The sequence below is a fragment of the Pelmatolapia mariae genome, linkage group LG5 (assembly GCF_036321145.2).
Source record: "Pelmatolapia mariae isolate MD_Pm_ZW linkage group LG5, Pm_UMD_F_2, whole genome shotgun sequence".
Classification (NCBI taxonomy): Eukaryota; Metazoa; Chordata; class Actinopteri; order Cichliformes; family Cichlidae; genus Pelmatolapia; species Pelmatolapia mariae.
The window spans coordinates 20,201,595-20,222,905 of NC_086231.1; the positions used below are offsets into that span (position 1 = coordinate 20,201,595).

General features: G+C 41.1%; 1 protein-coding gene across 1 annotated transcript in view; it reads right to left on the reverse strand.

The window, feature by feature from the left end:
• LOC134628203 (von Willebrand factor A domain-containing protein 1-like) overlaps positions 1-21,311 on the reverse strand; it is a 32,446-nt gene that overhangs the window by 9,660 nt on the left and 1,475 nt on the right. The gene's annotated exons all lie outside the window — the stretch shown is intronic.

Genomic DNA, 21,311 nt, shown 5'->3' on the forward strand with positions numbered 1-21,311 from the left:
TGTGGCCTGTTGAGACACTGCCCTGTGTGAGCACGCTGCCAGGATGAAGCTGCTGTTGAGAAATAGCTCAAACATGACAATATTAATGCCTATGTGGTGGGTGGAATCCAAAGACGGAAATATAATGTTTTAAAGAGGAAACATTTGTATTCTGTCTCGATACCGGGTTAAAAGTTATGGCGTAGATCTAATTCAATAGTATAATTCACATATTACAGATGCCTGGGAACTTGGCTGTCGGAACTCATAAGTGATTACCAGGTTATCTGGTTTCAGAAAACGCTCAGCAATGTAGACCCATTCAGGTATCACTAGCAGTAGAGCATGATACTTATTTTGTTGCTTCTGCTTGATCAAACTACTTTCATTAGGTTATGTATTGGCTATGTATTGTTAATTTGAAAGGCTATAATCATGAGGGTGATTCAGATGTCTAGATCAGACTACAGCACTTTGCGCAATCACTCATGACACAATCCATTTTTAACAAAATAACAAATTTTTGTCACTCTGCAATTTTTACACTTTGCGAAGTCACCCAGTGGGACCTTTGGTGTGGTACATGTTTGACATCACTGGATTAAACAATAATTCAATTATAGTTAATAAGTCTAAGAGGCGCTGGCAGGCAGACTTTGATATTGTTGGACAGACACATGTTGAATAAAACATCTTTTATTTTTTGTCATATGCTTATGCTCCAGGTGTATTTTTTTTGTTTTTCTATGTTTGTTTGTTTTTTCTTAAAGGTGAAGCAGTTGCGACCCATTGTGCTGTAACCTTTTGTTATATCCTTTCTCCTACTTTCTCTCCCCCCCCCCACTTTGACAGCTTTGACATTGTCTATAGAGAATTTATAGAGCTCATCTTTGAAAAGCAAATGTGTTTGGCATAACAGTGCATTCAGATCATAATTTTGAGCAAATGCTTCCTCACAGGCAAATTGAGGGGAAAAAAAGTTGAATCACAACAATTAAACATAGATAGCTAAACTTCCAAAAGATTACACAGATACACGTGCCGTCAGATTTCAATTATACAATAAGAAATCTTAATGGCTGATTAGCATCTTGCATGTGTATATGCCATTAATCAGACATCGCATCTACCTTTTTACTCCTCTAAAAAAATGAAAATTTAAAAAAAATCCACAGGTCAGAACAACATAAGCACACATTTAAATATCCTTCAAGAATTTATACAGTTTTTCCCCAAACAATCAATTGTATAAACCGCTAGTGCAAATAAGATGGCAATTTTTAAAAACGACTTTCAAGAAGCGTTACTGCTCACTTGCGCAGAAAAGAAGTGAAAACAAATAATTTCCTTTAAAGAAGCACTCGGTAACTTCTCTAAACCCCAAATGTTTGAAGTCTGACTCTAAAATGTGAATTTCTTTTGCAGCTTTGTAATGTTACTCTTGTCTAAATTTTCTCTGGCTCTCCTCCCCACTCATTTCATGTTAAATATTTGAGGCCACAATGTATGAAGCTGGAAATCCAGCGTGACTCCACACTCTTGAACTCACCAGACCCTTCCTAATTCAATTCAAACATTACACAAACATGTGTCCACACACACACAGACATATGCACAGTGTGTGTGTGTTCTTTATTTAGATACAGTCTACTATGTAAATGGGAACAGATGTGACATTTTGTTGTCTTTTTCAACACTTTTTCATATTTAAACTTTTATATTCAGTTTGTTGTCATGGATATTTCACATGTATACTTGGGTTTAGTTCAGGAAATATTGCTAGAAAAGTTTCTAACCTGTGTGTCAGAAATCTTATTAGACTTCACTGGCTTTTGAATATTTCTGGTAATTAAAATTCAAATGTTGGATTTTCAGGTTAAGGGACCAAATGTGCAACTCCAGAAAGCAGGCAGAAAGTAACAAAAAAAACCCCCCAAACAAACAAAACAGCAAAGCCTATTAAACTCATCCAAAAATACACAAAGAAATAACAAATCCAGGAAACAATCAGGAAGATAAACAGACACTAAGACAAACACTAAAGGGAAGCACTGGACTATATATATATACATATGAGGTAATCACGGAAGTGGAAACAGGAGGGGAACAAGATGCGGCTGCAGCTAATTAAGACATTTACAAAGCGTGAATAAAAATGAAAGCAAGAGCAAGACTATCTCGTGGACTATCAAAATAAAGCAGGAAACAACCAAAAGAGGAACCACAAAACACAGAGGCAGGGGAAAGTCACACTTACAAAAGAAAAAAAATGTTAGAAGAAAAACTAGAATACAAGAGTGGGGGAAAAGTAAAGTGAATAGAAAGAATAAATAAATAAATTAAAATAACCCCATCATCAAAACCTATAGATCACACAGATCATAACAGATGGCTTACCCTGCTTCACATTTTAGGCATGCTAATATCAGTGAGACGGCTCGCTGTGATGGTCCCGGTGAAAACATCTCAACAGCTGTTGGCCCTGATGTTGTTGCACTTTGTGCTTTACTTCAGTTACAGACATTCCTTCATCTGCTCTGCATTTAGCAGTGCAGGACAATAACCACAGGTTACATTTACTCGAGTACTGAGGTGTAATGCTTTTAAGATGTAAATGATGCACTTTTACTCCACTGCATTATTTAACATAACATTTGATTCTTCAATAATACCTCAAAGCTCTGCCAGTGCTCACCAGGGAGCATGGTTTGGGATTCCAGTTATAATCCTTACAGTTTTATACTAAACCACTGCCGCAGCCTTACTTTCATTTTAATAATTATGTGCATGATAATGAGGACATTAGCTCCTCATGTTATATGTGTGTCTCCAAGATTTATACTCTACCTAATCCAGTGCTATAAGCTGTGCATGCTGTATTATAAATTCTGTTGGCGCCTGTGGCATGAAGATGTTTTATCTGGATTTGATCAAAAACTACCAGCACTTTGTTCTTGGTGTTGTACTAAACAAAGCAGGACGGTGCGTGATCAAACAGATGTTTTATTAAATGTGTTTATGTGCTCTGCTGATTAATATTGATTAATTTGAGTCAGCGCTCTGCCTCTTCAGCACAATTAATAGGGCTAGTTATCACAGCAGTTATCTATCTATCTATCTATCTATCTATCTATCTATCTATCTATCTATCTATCTATCTATCTATCTATCTATCTATCTATCTATCTATCTGTCTATCTGTCTATCTGTCTATCTATCTATGTTTGTATATATATATGAAAAACAAAAGTGAAGTGCACATCTACATCTGAGGCAGCTCAGATGAGCTGCCTCAGTGTTTTAAGGCTGGCAGAGAAAGCCCTCAAGGACGGCTTTGAACCGAAGGACTCTCTTGTAAAAAGAGGAAAAATGCAATATGTGCAGCACTTACAGACATTGATTAGAAGGCACTGACTCAAAGGACAAGTTAATAAGGATGGAGATTTCCTTCCTTTGGTCTCGGTGTTCATCCACTGACTGGTGCATGTCCTGGCCTGCAGCATCACCAGCACGTCCTTTAAAAGACAAACCTGGAATTTCCCACAAAGTGAGTTTGCAAATGGTAGCTTTCACTACAACTGAACACAAATATATATGTGAGGATGGATGGAAGGAGTATAATACGCACGTGTGAAAGTGGATGTGGGATTTTGTGCGCATTTACCTGACAAAGAGCTGCAGGGTGCAAAGACGTGTATTTTCTTTTTTAACATGCCTCAGAGCTTCACTGTTTTGCATCATGAAATACATCTAATACACTCAAGCTTCTAAGCGGTCTCAAAGAAAAATAAAACTACAAACACTGTAAACACAAAACTATAAAACTAATGCATTGCATTAAATTAGATTCAAGAAAAAGATTATTTTTATTCCACTCAACCCCTGTATCACAATCCACTTGCACTAATTATTATAGTGTGCCATTTTAATATTTAGTTTGCAAAATATCTGATTATATATCTATATATATATATATATATATATATATCTATATATATATATATATATATATATATATATATATATATATATATATATATATATATATATATATATATATATATATATATATATATATATATTACCACTGCCATCCCAAATCCCCAAAGACTCCCCAAAAGAAAAAACAGTCTAGTGATTTAAACTCTATATTTAATTCAAAATCAGACATATACAACACATCAAATATCACAAAAAATGGTTCATATTGAATTGGATGCTAAATTCAACTTAAAGACAACATTTTGGGTAGCAGGAGGTACTGTAATAAGTAAGGTAGACCCTACAATAATACATAAATGCTCCTGTCCTCATACACGGGGAGGAGGAAGAACAGGTGAATAAAGTTCAGCACATACACTCCCCCAGGCTTTAAAAGACTGAGAAATGCACTGGACAACTACACTTTACATCATGTGTCCTACGCTACCATTTTGAAGTTTACAAAGTTTCTTTAAATAAAGAATCTTTGAATCTTAATGTGTATTTAGACTTGACTGTTTTTCATTCATGACTGGACATATATCCCCAGTCATTTGATTTTTGCCATTTCACCTCCCGCAATTACTAAAAGCAAACGAGCACCAAGGAACAACTAAAGGTCAAAAACAGCTTTCCAAATAAGTTCTGTTTCCTCAGACATATCAGCCCAGATGTTCCTGCAGATGCTGCAGTCAAACACAGCATCTATGAAACTGACATTCAGCACTAATAGGACTCGAAGATGAAAGCATATTGAAGACATTGGAGGGTTAGAAAAGTTGGACTAGCTGGCAAAAGGATCTGCCACCCCTGCACATAGCTACATTCATGCAAGGCTAACATAAACACAGCAGCATTGGTAATGTATGAGAAGGGGCGTGGGTTAAACTGATATTAAGTACTCATTAAGGCTCCCTCACTCATCTAAGTGACTTCTTCAGTCTCGCTTCAGTCACTTGGATGAGTAACGAAACGTTTCTCCCACTGAAAACGCTACGTCCAGATGAACAGAATCGACTTTTGGAGATTTACTTACCTGGATGATTGAGCATGCATTGAGACGATGACAATGAAATGCTTAATGACTTAAAAAATTAAATGACTATAAGAATCAATCGTTGTGGTGAAAAGCTGAAAAAGAAAAGGGTCTTTCAGTTTCTCACTTCAGTCATTATTAAGTGTTTATCAATTTATGAGTGATCTCTGCACATGGTGTTATATTTCGCGAAGAAAAAGACAAATCTCAACAGAACAGTGCACTCTTGTGTGCCTGTGTGTGTCCATTTGGCATAAATTAAAATCTAATCACTGGTCGGAAATTAGTCTGCTGCAATAAATAAAACTCTTCAGAATCAGAGCTTAGAGCACTAACGTTCACCTGCCTCATAAAGCACAGAGAAGTGCTCATGAATTCGTTTCAGGCTACAAGTGAAGGCCAAGGCCATTTAGCCATTTAGAGTATTCGGTCAGCGTATTCTGAAAGCACACTCCCATTCAGCCATTCATCTGGAGGCTGCCCCTGCTGACCGCTATAAAAGATATGATGGCAAGTTACTGATTCTAACAGCATTTAGCTAATAGAGCAGCTGAAATCAAGCAGTTGAGTTTTAATGTTTGGAATTCAACTTTCTAATCAAATAAAAATATTACAACAGTTATTATGAAGAATGCTGGAGAAGCTTTAATAAAGGCTACAAGAAAGAGTGAGGGAGGGAAATCCTGCTGTAAAAGGAATACTGGGAGAGAAAACAGAGACTGAAACTGATGTGAAGCCAATACTAAGCAGCTTTCATTTTACACCGAACCTGGAAAACAAGCCTGGAAACAAACTGGAGAGAGAAATGTTTCTGAGAACCACTAAAACAGCATGAACACTTTGTTAGCTGCGATGATTATATGCATGTGGTCATAAATGCATTAATGTATTCATACATTTTCGTGTTGAGTTTAAGGTCATGTAAGGCAAGACTTTAGGAGGAGTACTGAACCTCAGCTTTGAGTATGGGAGCTACATAAAGCCTGCAGTGTCTTTTAGTCCAAAGGAGTCATGTAACTATTACGAAACACTGGAACACACATTCTTCAGTAATGGAACAGCACAGCAATCGGAGCCCATTTTCCAGCAAAACTAAGGTTAGAGTGTTTATTTTGCCTTTGGTGGATCAATGGGCAGGACTTACATTTACATTTTATTTCTTCATTTTTTTTTATTTTAGACTTCAAACCTGGACAAGATGCCAAATTTACAATATTAAAAAAATAATATGTCTCTTAGATAGGAGGGGTTAAATATACGAGTTCCAACATTTTACTTTTGATTTATTAGAGGTGAAAACATAAACCAGTAAAACAGTGAGACCTGCTGTGATGTATTGTTTGGAGATGGGATGTAAAGACTTGTAGTTAAGCTGGAAATGTTAAGATTTTTCAATGAGGTTACACTCATGGATCTAATGAAGGACATGCAGGGGGTTGATGTGACAGAGGATGATGCTAGGGAGAGGGTCTAATGGATCTACTGTGGTGACCCCTAAAGAAGAAGAAGGAGACGGAGAAGAATTAGGCAAAGAAGAAGAAGATGAAGGCAAATATGATATACCTAATGCTGTCAAGTAAACACTGCAATATTTTATACCTCAGTCACAGAGACCTAGGGACTGGTCAGTAACCTGGTGACCACTGGTTGTTAGGGAAACACTTTGTAATGTTTTTTTTAAGTCCCTTAAAAGCTAATGAAAGCACATAAAGCTCAGAGAAACAAAAAAACAGGAAGCGCTTAACTGATGGATTGATTCTTCGCAGCATTTTACAATCAACGCCACCTCGTCATTATCCCCAGCAGACTTACCACAGGGCAGAAAATGACAAGCTTCTCTGTGATGTAGCAGATTTTCATTGCAGTAAGTGTTTTAAAAAGCTGCGGCTCATTTCACACCGTTAGACTACATTTGTGCCCTCCACAGATAAATCACATTTCCTCCCTGATTTCTGGCAGCTTGCAGGTAATAACCACTATTACATCCATAAAAAACAGTAGCCAGGTCGATATCAGGGTCTCACGCAATATTCCATCATCTGTGCTGAAGCTGCAGGCGCACCAATGAATGCACTGATTCACCTTTGTTTAAAACATTGAGATGGAATTGACAGGAAAGAAAAATGAGCTGGAACATGTGAGACCTGCTGTGACCAGCTGATCAAGCCTCCAGAAACAAGATTGAAGGATCAGTTTGGTGTCTTTATCAAGGGCCATGCGTCAGAAATTGCAGTAACTCCAGGCAGACTCCAAAAGGGAGCCAATCCCCACAGAGTCCCAAATGATAAAACTTTAAAGCATTAAAAGCTCATTTACACCCTGGTAGAAAAACTCTTTCGGTGTTTTCCTACCAGGGTGGTGTTTTTTTTTTGTTTTTTTTTAAACAACTAATCCAGCTATTTGCTAGAGTTAGGGGTGTGGCCACTTTGATTGACATCTGTAGGTGACATGAATGAATGTCTGCTCACCTTCGCTGTTTCAAGTTACTAAACTGGACCTCTTCACTGCGTGTGTGCTCCTGGAGCATTTTGCAGGTAAATTATTTTTTCTCATGCATTTCTCTTAATGGAAATGAACCACTGAAAATTTAAAGCATGTTTTTAGGTGTTTTGTGAGGAATAAAGGCTAAAATTCAGATGAAGGTGGTCCTCTTTGTTCTTTGTCGCTGTGCTGTGTGCAGCAGTAGGTGGTGGTGGGTCTGAGTATTTGGAGTTTTTTTGTTCTTTTTCTAAATTTCTTCAGCAAATTATCGTGTATTGGAATAACTTGAGCTTTACAGGACATCGACCTGGAGTTTTGCCTACAGAAGAAATTGAGCTCTTCTTCATGCCTGGGTGTATTTCAGGACTTCACTGAGGAAATGTTGTAAAGATTACATCTCTTGGCTGACTTGCTAATGTTTTGTTATCCCCCGTGAAGCCCTGGGTGGGGAAAAGGCGGTTTGAACTACCTGAATATGAGGCAGAAAAGTGATGGATGGAAGGGATCTAGTTATTGCTTCATGTTTCCACACATTTATTAACTGAGGTTATCCTTTTTCAAATCTATGAACTCAAGAGCTGAAAATTGCCTTCAGTGTTTTCAGCCAGCACTTGGTGACACTGTCAAATTATCTAATAGTTAATGACCACAGTTCAGTGAGGACGAGTGATGAAGGTCATCAAGATTATGTCTGTCTCTAAGACATTAAGATCCAGTTTCTCTGTATCACAGAGCTCATTCATGTTTGAAGAGCTGCTGCTGTATTTTAGTCTCAAACATCTGCTCAGATTAAATGAAGCCTTCAGGGTCCTTATTGCATTTTTCTTATTCACCGTCCCTGTCCTTGTAGTGCAGCCAGTTTGCTGAAGTGCTTAGCGCAGGAATCAATTACTTTCATCCTGTTTAAGATGATGTCAGTAAGGTGAGAAGAAAATTACTTTGATACTTCCAGTGGTGTAATTACATTGATTTTTTCCCCAGTTTGTTTTGATTGACTTTTTATTTTGATTGAACATCATCAACAACAACAAAATATCCTTTGTTCCTCACCAGCTACATAATATAACAAATTATAGTCAAAGATGGATGACAAGGGAGTCAAAACTGTTTGCCACTACATGCGTGATTGTTGGAGGAATGGAGGAATGATTTGAGGGAAATTGTTTTGCTCTTTTATCAAAAGCCAGATGAGAAAAGGGCATCAATATTAATGGGAAGACAAGGATTGGTTTGTGCATCTAGGCATAAAAGATCCTGTAGCTAGGTTGTCTCTACTGGACCATCTCTAATACATACTCTTATTGTTTTGTTTGGTCGTGTTTTATTTATTACATTAAAATGCAGCAGTTTGGGTATTTCAGCATCTGTTGTTTTTTCAATAAATTCATAATATCCACCTGAAGCAGCCATTGCTTTAATAACATAATCCTTGAACACAAACGTGGGAATCTACCATTCATCTAATCCATGTAGCTCCAGTTTTCTCACAGATAGTATGAGGTTTATCTAACTATGACACTGTAATTGTTGGAGCTTAGACAGTTTAGGCCAACATTTTGCTGTGATCTTTAACCTCCTAAGACCCGAACTCTTCCACGACATGCATTTTTAATTTGTCTTTGATATTTGGGCATATTGGGGCCCGATGAATGTAAAAACAAAGAATTACCAATTTTTTTTTTTACCTTATTTTTGTTTTTAAGAAAAATAAGAGCCACATATGAGCATATTTGTTTAAAATTTTGATAGAACAGTAGCAGTATAATGTCCTCGTAAGTGGATATCAGACCCATGTAGAGCAAAATTGAGTATTTTGGTCTAAATAACCCAAAATGTGATGTCCACATATGTGGACGCCAGGTCCTAGGAGGTTCATTTGAGTTTCTAGTTGTAATCTTCATTATTTTATGTTATAATGTAATATGCTGTGCTCCATAAATTGATCCTGCTTTGTTAGTCTTTTGTGTTCTTGTAAAGTGTTGGTAGATGTCGTAAAGGGGGTGTGTATTTGGCCCGCATGTGTGTGTGTGTGTGTGGGGGGGGGGGGAAATGAAAGGTTAGGCAAGTAAGCAGGACGTGGAGCAACAGTTTTCTGACCGTCGTCGTTTATTGTGATTTGTTGCAACAAAAAAGGAATGTAAATGGAGCTCCCACCAGAGGCATTTGTTTTGTATTTTTCGGTTTGTATGGAGCAAATAAACGTTTTCCTTTTTTACATTCGCCTCGTTTTTGCTACTGAAAGGCATACAAGTGATACAACAAGAGCACGAGTCAGAAACTTTACGTCCTGCAGAAGCGGCAAAGAAGTACTGAAGGTTGCCGCTACAGTAATGAAAGGTATAACTAAATATTTGTTTCAGGGGATTGTTGTTGTGAAATTGCACTATATAAATAAAACTGAACTGAATAAACTGAACTTTAAACAAAGAAGAAAAACGGGGCTCTGACGGTGACAGAAGCATCTGAGGCCTCACGATTCACAGTGAGTTTAATAGAATAGAGGAATAAACGCAATCCAAGTTGTAATCTCTCAGTCCAGGTATCAAATCTAGTACAGGGTCATTTTTAGAGAATATAAATTATAACTCACACTAGACTTTTGCTTTTCCTGCTTGGATAGGTGTCAGGGTCAGTTTTGATTTCTGTATATTCTTTATGGGTTTTGAGAAGGTTTTTTCATTGTTTTTGACAATAATATTGTTTTTTCCTCACACTTGTGAGTTTTCTTATCCATATTGTGGTTCTTATTGATGATTTTAGCGTTTGTGTTTTTGTTGACTTTCTGTTCGTTAGTCTTTTCTCTGTGTTTCATTCTTTTCTGTGTCTTGTGAAGTCAGACATGTTTCCATGTTTGTGTGTTGCCTTGTCTGTGTCAAGTTCCTTTGTCTTAGTATCTAAGCCTTAGTTATGTTTCCAGTTTTATTGTGATAGCCTCTTGTCCTGTGTGCTTTGTATTGTATAACCTCTGTGTCGTTACTCCAAATTTGCTCCCACTGTGTTTCCCACCTGTTTTCTCTCCCCTCATTATCTGCTGTGTATTTATTGTCTGACTCTCCCCTGTCCTTTGTCAGGTCATCCCTCATGGCTTTGTTTCTCCTAGAAGAATCTCTCTCTGTGGCTTATTTGCTACAGGCCTGTGCTTCTTGTATCTTTGTAAGAGTAATAAAACTGGCCTTTTTGTATTGCAGTCCTGTGTTTGGGTCCCCCTTCTGCCTATGACACAGTAGTACTAAGGAGCACACTGGGTTCCATCATGGTGCTGCAATAAGATGTCAGTGTTGCAAACAAGTCATTTAATGACTTTTCTCTCCTCATATATATTCCACATCTGTAAGTGACATTATTGCAAAGTGGAAGTGTTTAGGAAATACAATTTAACCCAAAGTTACAGAGCAGAGTTGCCGAATGCTGAGGTGCATAACACATAGAAATCCAAACGTCCTTTGGCATCAACATCAGCATCAAACAGTGCGCTGGGAGCTTCACGGCACAGGTTTCCATGAGTAGCTCCTGCAGGTGTAATGTGGACATGGCCTAGTACTTTTGTCCATATGCTGTGTTTGTAGCTACTTACATTTTACAAGTATTGATTAGCAACATTTAACATGTTGAAGTTGAGCAATAGAGAGAATCTAATTTCTAGAAATAATTAACTGTAAAATCTAAATAGGTGTTAAGGTATTTCTAAATGAGGAGTTTAGCAGGTTAAAAGTGCAAATTAATGTACAAGAATAAAAAAAAATGCATTATTGATATTGCTGCCTAGGCAGATGAAGGCCACATTATTTGGCTGAAAGCACCAGAAAATGCTAATCTGTGTTTTTCCATATCTTTCCTCAGTTGTAGTCTCCCTAATAATCCATTAAAATATGTGCACAATATTTTTTTTAGCTCTCTTTATGATTGTTGCTGCTGTGCATAGTCACACAGTGAGTGATTTTAAGGTTTCTAATCAGCTTCCTTCTTATACCGTAATATCTTATAGCTTCTACTGTTTTTCCAGGTGGTCACATACGCCCAAGGACAAGTCAGGGGAAAAGAAGCCTCTCGGCTTATTCTAGCACACTTGCACAAATGTGTAATAGTGAGCTAAATGTGATTGATTTATTGACAAAATGTTCCAAAGATCAGCTTTAAGAAGCCCTAAAACTGCTGTGGATGAAAACATAACAGCTACTTTACACATAATTCAGATCACTGGTTTCCATGAAAAATTGAAAAAAAAAATCAATCCACCCATTAGATCAACCATGAAAGTTATTCCATTGATCAGCGACCGTTTTGTTAACCTTGTAAAGCATAAACGATGAAATAATTACCAGGAAATTCAAACTTGTGAGTGTCTATTGAACCTTCTACAAAATTAAAATAAAGGAATTAAATGTCCCTCTCCGTGAATCGCTACCTTATCGTGGTGGAGGGGTTTGTGTGTCCCAGGGATCCCAGGGGCTATGTTGTCTGGGGGCTTTTGTCCCCTGGTAGGGTCTCCCATGGCAAATTGGTCCTGGGTGAGGGACCAGACAAAGAGCGATTCAGAAGACCCTTATGAAGAGAACATCGAGGGAACAGTTTACCCTGCCCGGGATAGGGTTACCGGGGCTCCGCCCTGGAGCCAGGCCCGGGGAGGGTGCCCGAGGGCGAGCGTCTGGTGGCCGGGCCTTAGTCCATGGGGCCCGGCCGGGCACAGCCCGAAGAGGAGACATGGGCCCATCCTCCCGCAGGCCCACCACCCGCAGGAGGCGCCATAGGGGTCGGGTGCATTGTGTGCCGGGCGGCGGCCAGGAGCGGAGGCCCTGGCGGACTGATCCCCGGCTGCCAAGACTGGCAATAGGGACATGGAATGTCACCTCTCTGGTGGGGAAGGAGCCTGAGTTAGTGCGTGAGGTTGAGAGGTACCGGCTAGATATAGTCGGGCTAACCTCTACGCATCGCCTGGGCTCTGGAACCAGTCTCCTGGAGAGGGGCTGGAAGGTGCCCCACCTGGAGACTCTGTTGTCCTGCTGGGAGACTTCAATGCTCACGTGGGTAACGACAGCGAGACCTGGAGGGGCGTGATTGGGAGGAACGGCCTCCCTGATCTGAACCCGAGCGGTGTTTTGTTATTGGACTTCTGTGCAAATCACAGTTTGGCCATAACGAACACCTTGTTCGAACATAAGAGTGTCCATAAGTGCACGTGGCACCAGGACGCTCTAGGCCGCAGGTCAATGATCGATTTTGTAATCGTATCACCAGACCTGCGACCATATGTTCTGGACACTCGGGTAAAGAGAGGGGCTGAGCTGTCAACTGATCACCACCTGGTGGTGAGTTGGATCAGGTGGCGGGGGAGGACGCTGGACAGACCCGGTGCACCTAAACGCGTAGTAAGGGTGTGCTGGGAACGTCTAGCAGAGGCCCCAGTCCGCGAGATCCTCCGGCAGAGCTTCAACAGCATTCCGAGGGAGACTGGGGACATTGAGTCCGAATGGACCATGTTCAGCGTCTCCATCGCCGAAGCTGCTGCATTGAGCTGCGGCCACAAAGTGGTTGGTGCCTGTCGTGGTGGTAACCCCCGAACCAAATGGTGGACACCAGAGGTGAAGGGAGCCACCAGGCTGAAGAAGGAGTCCTATAGGGCTTGGTTAGCCTGTGGGACTCCGGAGGCAGCCGACAGGTATCGACAGGCCAAGCGGGATGCGGCTCGGGCAGTGGCTGAAGCAAAAACTCGGGTGTGGGAGGAGTTCGGAGAGGCCATGGAAAAAGACTTTCGGACTGCCTCGAAGAGATTCTGGCAAACCGTCAGGCGTCTCAGGAGGGGAAAGCGGTGCTCTACTTGCACTGTGTATAGTGCTGGCGGAGCGCTGCTGATGTCGACTGAGAAAATTGTCAGGCGGTGGAAGGGATACTTCGAGGACCTCCTTAATTCCACTGACACGTCTTCCGAGGAGGAAGCAGAGTCTGGGGATGAGGGGAATGACCCGCCAATTTCCGGGGGCGAGGTCACTGAGGCAGTTAAACAACTCCTTGGTGGCAGAGCCCCTGGTGTTGATGAGGTCCGCCCCGAGTTCCTGAAGGCTCTGGACGTTGTAGGGCTGTCCTGGTTGACACGCCTCTGCAATGTTGCGTGGAGACCAGGGGCAGCACCCCTGGACTGGCAGACCGGGGTGGTGATCCCCATCTTTAAGAAGGGAGACCGGAGGGTGTGTTCCAACTACAGGGGGATCACACTCCTCAGCCTCCCTGGGAAAGTCTATGCCAGTGTGCTGGAAAGGAGAGTTCGTCCGTTAGTCGAACCTCGGATACAGGAGGAACAATGCGGTTTTCGTCCTGGTCGCGGAACACTGGACCAGCTCTTTATCCTCTCAAGGATACTTGAGGGTGCATGGGAGTTTGCCCAACCAGTCTACATGTGTTTTGTGGACTTGGAGAAGGCATTCGACCGTGTCCCTCGGGGTGTCCTGTGGGAGGTGTTGCGGGAGTATGGGGTGTCTGGCCCATTGCTACGGGCCATTCGATCCCTATACAACCGTTGCAAGAGTTTGGTTCGCATTGCCGGCAATAAGTCGGACTCGTTTCCGGTGGGTGATGGGCTCCGCCAGGGCTGCCCTTTGTCACCGGTTCTGTTCATAATTTTTATGGACAGGATTTCTAGGCGCAGCCAAGTGGCGGAGGGCTTTCACTTCAGTGGCCTCAGAATCTCATCTCTGCTTTTTGCGGATGATGTGGTTCTGTTGGCTTCATCGGGTGAAGGCCTCCAGATCGCACTGGAACGGTTCGCAGCCGAGTGTGAAGCAGCGGGAATGAGGATCAGCACCTCCAAATCTGAGGCCATGGTTCTCAGCCGGAAAAGGGTGGAGTGCCCACTCCGGGTCGGGGATGAGTTCCTGCCCCAAGTGGAGGAGTTCAAGTATCTCAGGGTCTTGTTCGCGAGTGATGGGAGAAGGGAGCCGGAGATCGACAGACGGATTGGTGCTGCGGCTGCAGTGATGCGGACGCTGCACCGGTCCGTCGTGGTGAAGAGGGAGCTGAGTGTAAAAGCGAAGCTCTCAATTTACCGGTCGATCTACGTCCCTACCCTCACCTATGGCCACGAGCTGTGGGTAGTGACCGAAAGAACGAGATCGGGGATACAAGCGGCAAAAATGAGCTTCCTCCGAAGGGTGGCTGGCCTCTCCCTTAGAGATAGGGTGAGAAGTTCGGCCATCCGAGAGGGGCTCAGAGTAGAGCCGCTGCTCCTCCTCCACATCGAAAGGAGCCAGTTGAGGTGGTTCGGGCATCTGACAAGGATGCCTCCTGGGCGCCTCCTGGGTGAAGTGTTCCGGGCGTGTCCCACCGGGAGGAGGCCCCGGGGCAGACCCAGGACACGCTGGAGAGATTATATCTCCCGGCTGGCCTGGGAACGCCTTGGTGTTCCCCCGGATAAGCTGGAGGAGGTGGCTGGGGAGAGGGAGGTCTGGGCTTCTCTGCTTAGGCTGCTGCCCCCGCGACCCGGCCTCGGCTAAGCGGATGAAGATGGATGGATGGATGGAATTAAATGTCGATTTGTGTCAGATGGCCTCGCCTCCCTGAGACTGGTTCTGCCAGGGGTTTGTTCCTGTTAAAAGGGAGTTTTCCCTTCCCACTGTCACCAAAGTGCTTGCTCATAGGGGTCATCTGACTGTTAGGGTTGGTTTTTTCCAGTTTTGTTGTATGGTCTTTACCTTACAATGTAAGGTGCCTTGAGGCAACTGCTGTTATATAAATAAAATTGAATTAAAATTGAACAATTATTGTACCATTTACTGCTCACAACTTGTTTATCTTAAAGCAAATACTAATAAAGGAGTTAGGGAGTAAAAACAAACAAACAAACAAACAAACAAACAAACAAACAAACAAAAAAAAGTGAGGGCTCAAATTATTATTATTTCTTTATCAAATATGACAAACTTGGCATTACAAGTCTAATCGATTAGTTGTTTGACATTCATGTTCTGATTAAATGCTTTCCTCCCCATATAGTTTTCATTAAATATACTTGGTTTTGAGTTGTTAGTTGAACAGCAACAACAACAAAAACACATGTACAAACATCACAGTGAGTTTGGGGAATCTGCATTCTGTGCTTTTATAAACTAGTAATACATTAACACATTGCTAATGAAAAGAGCTGGTAAGTCGACCACAATCCTGCAGATCGAGTTGTCTGTCGTTCCAATAGCGCACAACACAAACTCTGCAATGATGATGACAAAAACAATGCTTCTCTCACAGCTTACTGTGCATGCTCAATTATCATGCATTCATTTATCTCTTTCAGGATATGTAAATGTGTAAATCTGGGGCTGCTTTTCCTTCTTTTCTGCAAATTTTATACATTTAGGGCCAATACACAATAACTTCCAGAAACATCCAGAAACCTCATCATGTGTGAGGACTGCAGAGCCTCATAACCAAAATAAAAAGGAAGAATCTGAAACATGCCAGGCCCAAGATTGTTGTATTTAACACCATTTGCTTTGTCTTTCATCTTAATCCAAAAGTTCAGCATTACCACCATCAGCTATTGTGCGCTTAGATCCATGAAGTAGATACGCAGTTTCGCCAGATGTTTCCATGCTCTGTATGCTGAACAGATCACAGGACGATAACAGCCTCCTGCTGCATTTGGTCATCTGGATTTCACTTCTTCCCCCTCACGTGGCCTTTCCTCTCATCTGACCTTTCCACTCCTCTCAACTTCATTCTTAATTTCCACTCTCACCTCACTGTCTCTGATGTCTTTCACCTGCATCCTGCTCATCGGGATTTCTCTTTCATCTGCCCCTGGGGGCAAACTCAAGAGTGTAGCTCCACATTCAGGGTTGCACATCAGGAGGGAAGCAGCAAGTTTATTTTTGGGTGCTGTCTGGAGAACAGGAGAGTTCTCTCAAGGCATTTATTGTGTGTGGTGATGATGGCTGTTTTCTACTGTAGAAGGAAAATGTGTCAAAACACCATTACTGCCGAGAGGGTATGCACAGCAGCAGAAGGACCCTCAGCTGTACACTTGACTCAGGTGAAAATAGACAAGTGAGACAGAACAGGAATAGATTCAAGGTGTGACTCGGGAGTGAGCAGACGTTAGATGCATCGTCTATGAATCATCTATGAAAAGGTTTCACCCAGATCTGAAGATCAGAGCTAAACACAAAATCCTGTACAGCTTCAATTGCAGAGTGGCCTGAATCATCTGTGTGCTGTGTACGCACACATTCATTCTACATTTGACACTAGAGATGCCTTTTAAGGATAACACTGTGCAAGGGGATTTCAGGTGGAGCTAGAGAGTTTTACATGGGGGGGGCAAGAAGGGGCAAAAGGACTAGGCAGGGCGGCACATACCTCTTCAGCGAAGTATGTGAAAATCCCCTTTATATAAATTGAGTCAACAAAATATCCACAAAAACACTTTAAAACTATTTATTGTATCATTAGCTCTTCTAAGAAAACTTTTTTTAGAAAAGGTGTAAATGGCCCCTCTCGTCCCCGTGTGGATCCGCCCCTGACTGACAAAGTACTACAGTACTTTCAAAGTGAGTTTAATGGAATACGGTTTAATAAAAGTCACACATGAGCTGCTTGAGAATTACATCAATTTCTATACATGGTCCTTCACTTTCAGAAGGACAAAAGTAACTGTCCAAGTGAGTGAGAAGCAGTTTCATGGGCTGGTGGGGTTTGTTCCTGTCTCATTTTTTCACAAATTAAAGTGATCAAAGATCTGGAGTTGATTAACTCTGGCAGTTGCTCACAGAAACATGAATTATAAGGTCCAATGGGATGTCGATGAAAGTAAACTCAGCCAACAGTAGGCTGGAATAAAGCAAAACAAATGAACAAAACACACACACACACACACACACACACACACACACACACACACACACACACACCCACCCACACACACACACACACACACACACACACACACACACAAAAACCCTATTAGAAATCAGAAGCGACCATGTTAACAGTCTGGTGCATTTTTAAAAATAATAACCAGCTCAATCACATCAAAAGACCACAGAGTACAACTAAAGAGGACGATCGCAGAATTATTTCCTTGACTGACAAAAACAACTTCATAGCTAATCAACTGTATAATCATCAAAGTTTATTATCAAGAGATTCATTTAGAAATAGAAATGCAGAGGGTGCATTTGGTGATTCGGTCGGTGATTATAAAGTATTGAGGCAGCTAGAGAAAGTGGTTACAAAGTACTTTTAATATAAAAACACTTTACATCAGAGACTTGGATATTTATATAAAAGTACTATAATAGTAATATAAAAGTACTTACAAGTACTAGCGATGTGTACCTAATGAAAGTGTCTTGATTGTACATCCTGGTTGACTTTTACAACTCAAACCTGAGTGCATCTATTTTTTTTTATTTTCCACCTTTTTCTCTCACACACTGTCTGTTTATGGATGCGTGTATGTCTGCTGATAACAAAACACAAAAAGAACACAATAATATTTTACACATAATATTTTAAAGATATTTGGATTGAGAGGATGGAGCTTTGGGGAGAGAGTAAGGATGAGTTTTCACGTTTTGGTTTTTGCAGAACCTTTTAGGAACTGCTCGCCCGTGGGCGTAAACATCAGATATATTTTTGGATCAGCGCACGTTCCTGCGAGTTAATGTGCAGAGTCGGTGATATAACCTGCACTGCCACACAGATTTATCACACAGTGTCATGGTTTCAGATTCAGTTTACTTTCTCAGGTCTCTTTACCTGTTACCAGATATAAAATATGTGCATCTCCACAGGTCTGCTTTGCTTTGGCTGGGTCTTAAAGCAAGATGATCGGGATGAAGCATGAGGTTTCAACAGGTCAGAGATATACTGGGGAGCTTCACCGTGCAGAGCTCTAAAAGTTACAACTAAAATTTTAAAATGAACCCTAAAATTTACTGGCAACCAATGAAGTGAAGCCAAAACTGGAGTAATGTGTGACCCTTTGTTTGTTCCAGTTAAAAGTCTTGCCGCGGCATTCTGTACAGTCTGAAGGCGATCCAGAGCTGAGTTGTTGAGACAAGTAAAAAGACCATTACAATAATCCAAATGAGAAGAGATAAAAGCATGAATAATCATCTCAAGTTCTGCCTTTAGCTCAGTAGTCTGAGTTTAGAAATGTTTCTTAGATGATAAAAACAGTTCTGGACAGGCCGTCTAAGAAGTCAGTACATTTTTTGCCAGGCTATGTTATTCAATGTGTATATTAGACAAGTGAGATGCTAAAAAACTAGTTCATATATTACTGTTAGATATTACTTCAGATGGCTGCCCTTCCCTAAGCCTGGTCTGCCAGAGGTTTCTTCCTGTTAAAAGGGAGTTTTTCCATCCCACTGTCACCATAGTACTTGCTCACAGGGTCATGTGATTGTTAGGGTTTTCTCTCTATTATTGTAGATGTTTAACTTACAAAGTAAAGAATCTTGAGGCAACTATTTGCTTTTTCCGTTCCAGTTTTTGCCTTCTGTATGATCAGAACCTCACAGACTGAGCCTTAATGTGTACTTAATATCAGTTTAACCCACGCCCCTTCTCACACATTACCAATGCTGCTGTGTTTATGTTAGCTTAACGTGAATGTAGCTATGTGCAGGCGGTGGCAGATCCTTTTGCCAGCTAGTCTAACTTTTCTAACCCTCCAATGCCTTCAATACCCTTTCATCTTTGAGTCCTATTAGTGCTGAATGTCAGTTTCATAGATGCTGTGTTTGACTGCAGCATCTGCAGGAACATCTGGGCTGATATGTCTGAGGAAACAGAAATTATTTGGAAAGCTGTTTTTGACCTTCAGTTGTTCCTTGGTGCTCGTTTGCTTTTAGTAATTGCGGGAGGTGAAATGGCTTACAGTGTTTAGGTTGAGTTCAAAAATCAAATGACTGGAGACATATGTATATACATATATATATACTGTTTAGGGACACTGAGTGTATATATATATGAATGAAAAACAGTCAAGTGTAAATACACATTAAGATTCAAAGATTTTTTATTTAAAGAAATTTTGTAAACTTCAAAATGGTAGCGTAGGACACATGATGTAAAGTGTAGTTGTCCAGTGCATGTCTCAGTCTTTTAAAGCCTGGGGGAGTGTATGTGCTGAACTCTATTCACCTGTTCTTCCTCCTCCCCGTGTATGAGTACAGGAGCATGTTCTGTCTTCCTGGGCCTCCTGTAATCCACGATGTCTTCCTGGTGTTCCTGGTTGTCTAAGCACCACTAGGTCAGGTCTGCACATCCTGTCTGTAGAGAGTCTCATCATTGTCTGATATCAGACCCACTATGATGGCTCTTTAAACTACTTTGAAATAGCAATAATGAAGTAGCACACCTGCTAACCCCTCAGACTGCAGTCCATCTATTAGTTTCTCCTGCAAAGTCACCGATTGCTCGTTTTATCGATTACAACATTACTGCATCCCATTAAACAGAACACAGCAATTGACCACCCACACATGCACATTTACGAATAATTCATGACTGAGTTATTGGATAATATTATTGTTTCTGTTAATGTTGTTTTAATAAGTTTTTAATGACATTCGGTGAATCAGGCTGAGATGATAATGACACTCAGCCACCAGTGACGATCTCCAGCTAAAAGCCATAGACTGCACATGTAACAGTGACATCACACATTGGTCTGTGAAGTTAGCTTTCAAAGCCTTTTGGCTGTCGCTTGTTTGTGTTTTAAAATTGGATGTGATAAGCCAGAGATGGATCTGAGTGAGAAACTGCATGTCATATGGGAGCGATTTGTCTTTAACAAGAGCCCAGCCTAAAATATGCCACTGCTTTATCTTTTCTGACTCTAAACTAGCTGCTGAGACTTTAAACTTACCAGGAAAACACCGCTTTCATGTTCAGCGATGAAAGCCTTCTCACTGCTCTGTTTGGAAAATTAAGTAAAACTTCTTTTTTCTACAGTAATCTATTATTTTGTATCATCTAAACCAAGCAGATCACCCCATTCATTTAAGTTTGTGGTTTGTAAGGACTTTGTTTAAACACTGACTTGAATCCCATAGCTGGACATCAAACTGAGGTTAAGACCTGACCAAAGTCTGAAAGAATAATCTTCTCAGGAGTCTGAAGGTCTGTACAAAATGTCATCTTAATCCTTTCAATTTCAGCTGAGGCATTTCATGAACTGACTGAGAGAGACTGCAGAAACACAGATATGAAGCTAAGAGACTATGCTCTTGTTGTGCCCTTAAACAGGGGAAATAGTGAGGAGAGGTGAAAGAACGGCACGGACACGCAGCTCTCACTCTCACTCGTCTGTATTGAGTTTATGAAAATACTCTAGACAACATTAACTGTAACATTAGACAAAAACCTATATAGACAGTAACAGAAAAATCTTCACACAATATGGCGGAGTACTAGCGAAAACTAGCATACACAGCAACAGAGATTAACTTGAACTTCTCAGCCAAAATAGTCCGCAATTCACATCTTTCGCTACAATGAACAATGATAACGTAATAATCAACAGTAACACACATTTATACAGATTTGTGCATGACAGTTACCTTAAACAGGGGAAATAGTGAGGAGAGGTGAAAGAACGGCACGGACACGCAGCTCTCACTCTCACTCGTCTGTATTGAGTGAAGGAGGCGCGCGAACACACCTACTGGAGCCCTGAGGCATTACCAATGGATCAACGCACAATCAACCCAGACAAAACTTTCACTACTTATCTCCCTCTATATTCCCACTGTATATTCTATTCGAAAAACAGTCAAAGCAACAAATAAAACATTAATAAAGGCATGACATGAAATGTAAGGAACAGAGATGTACA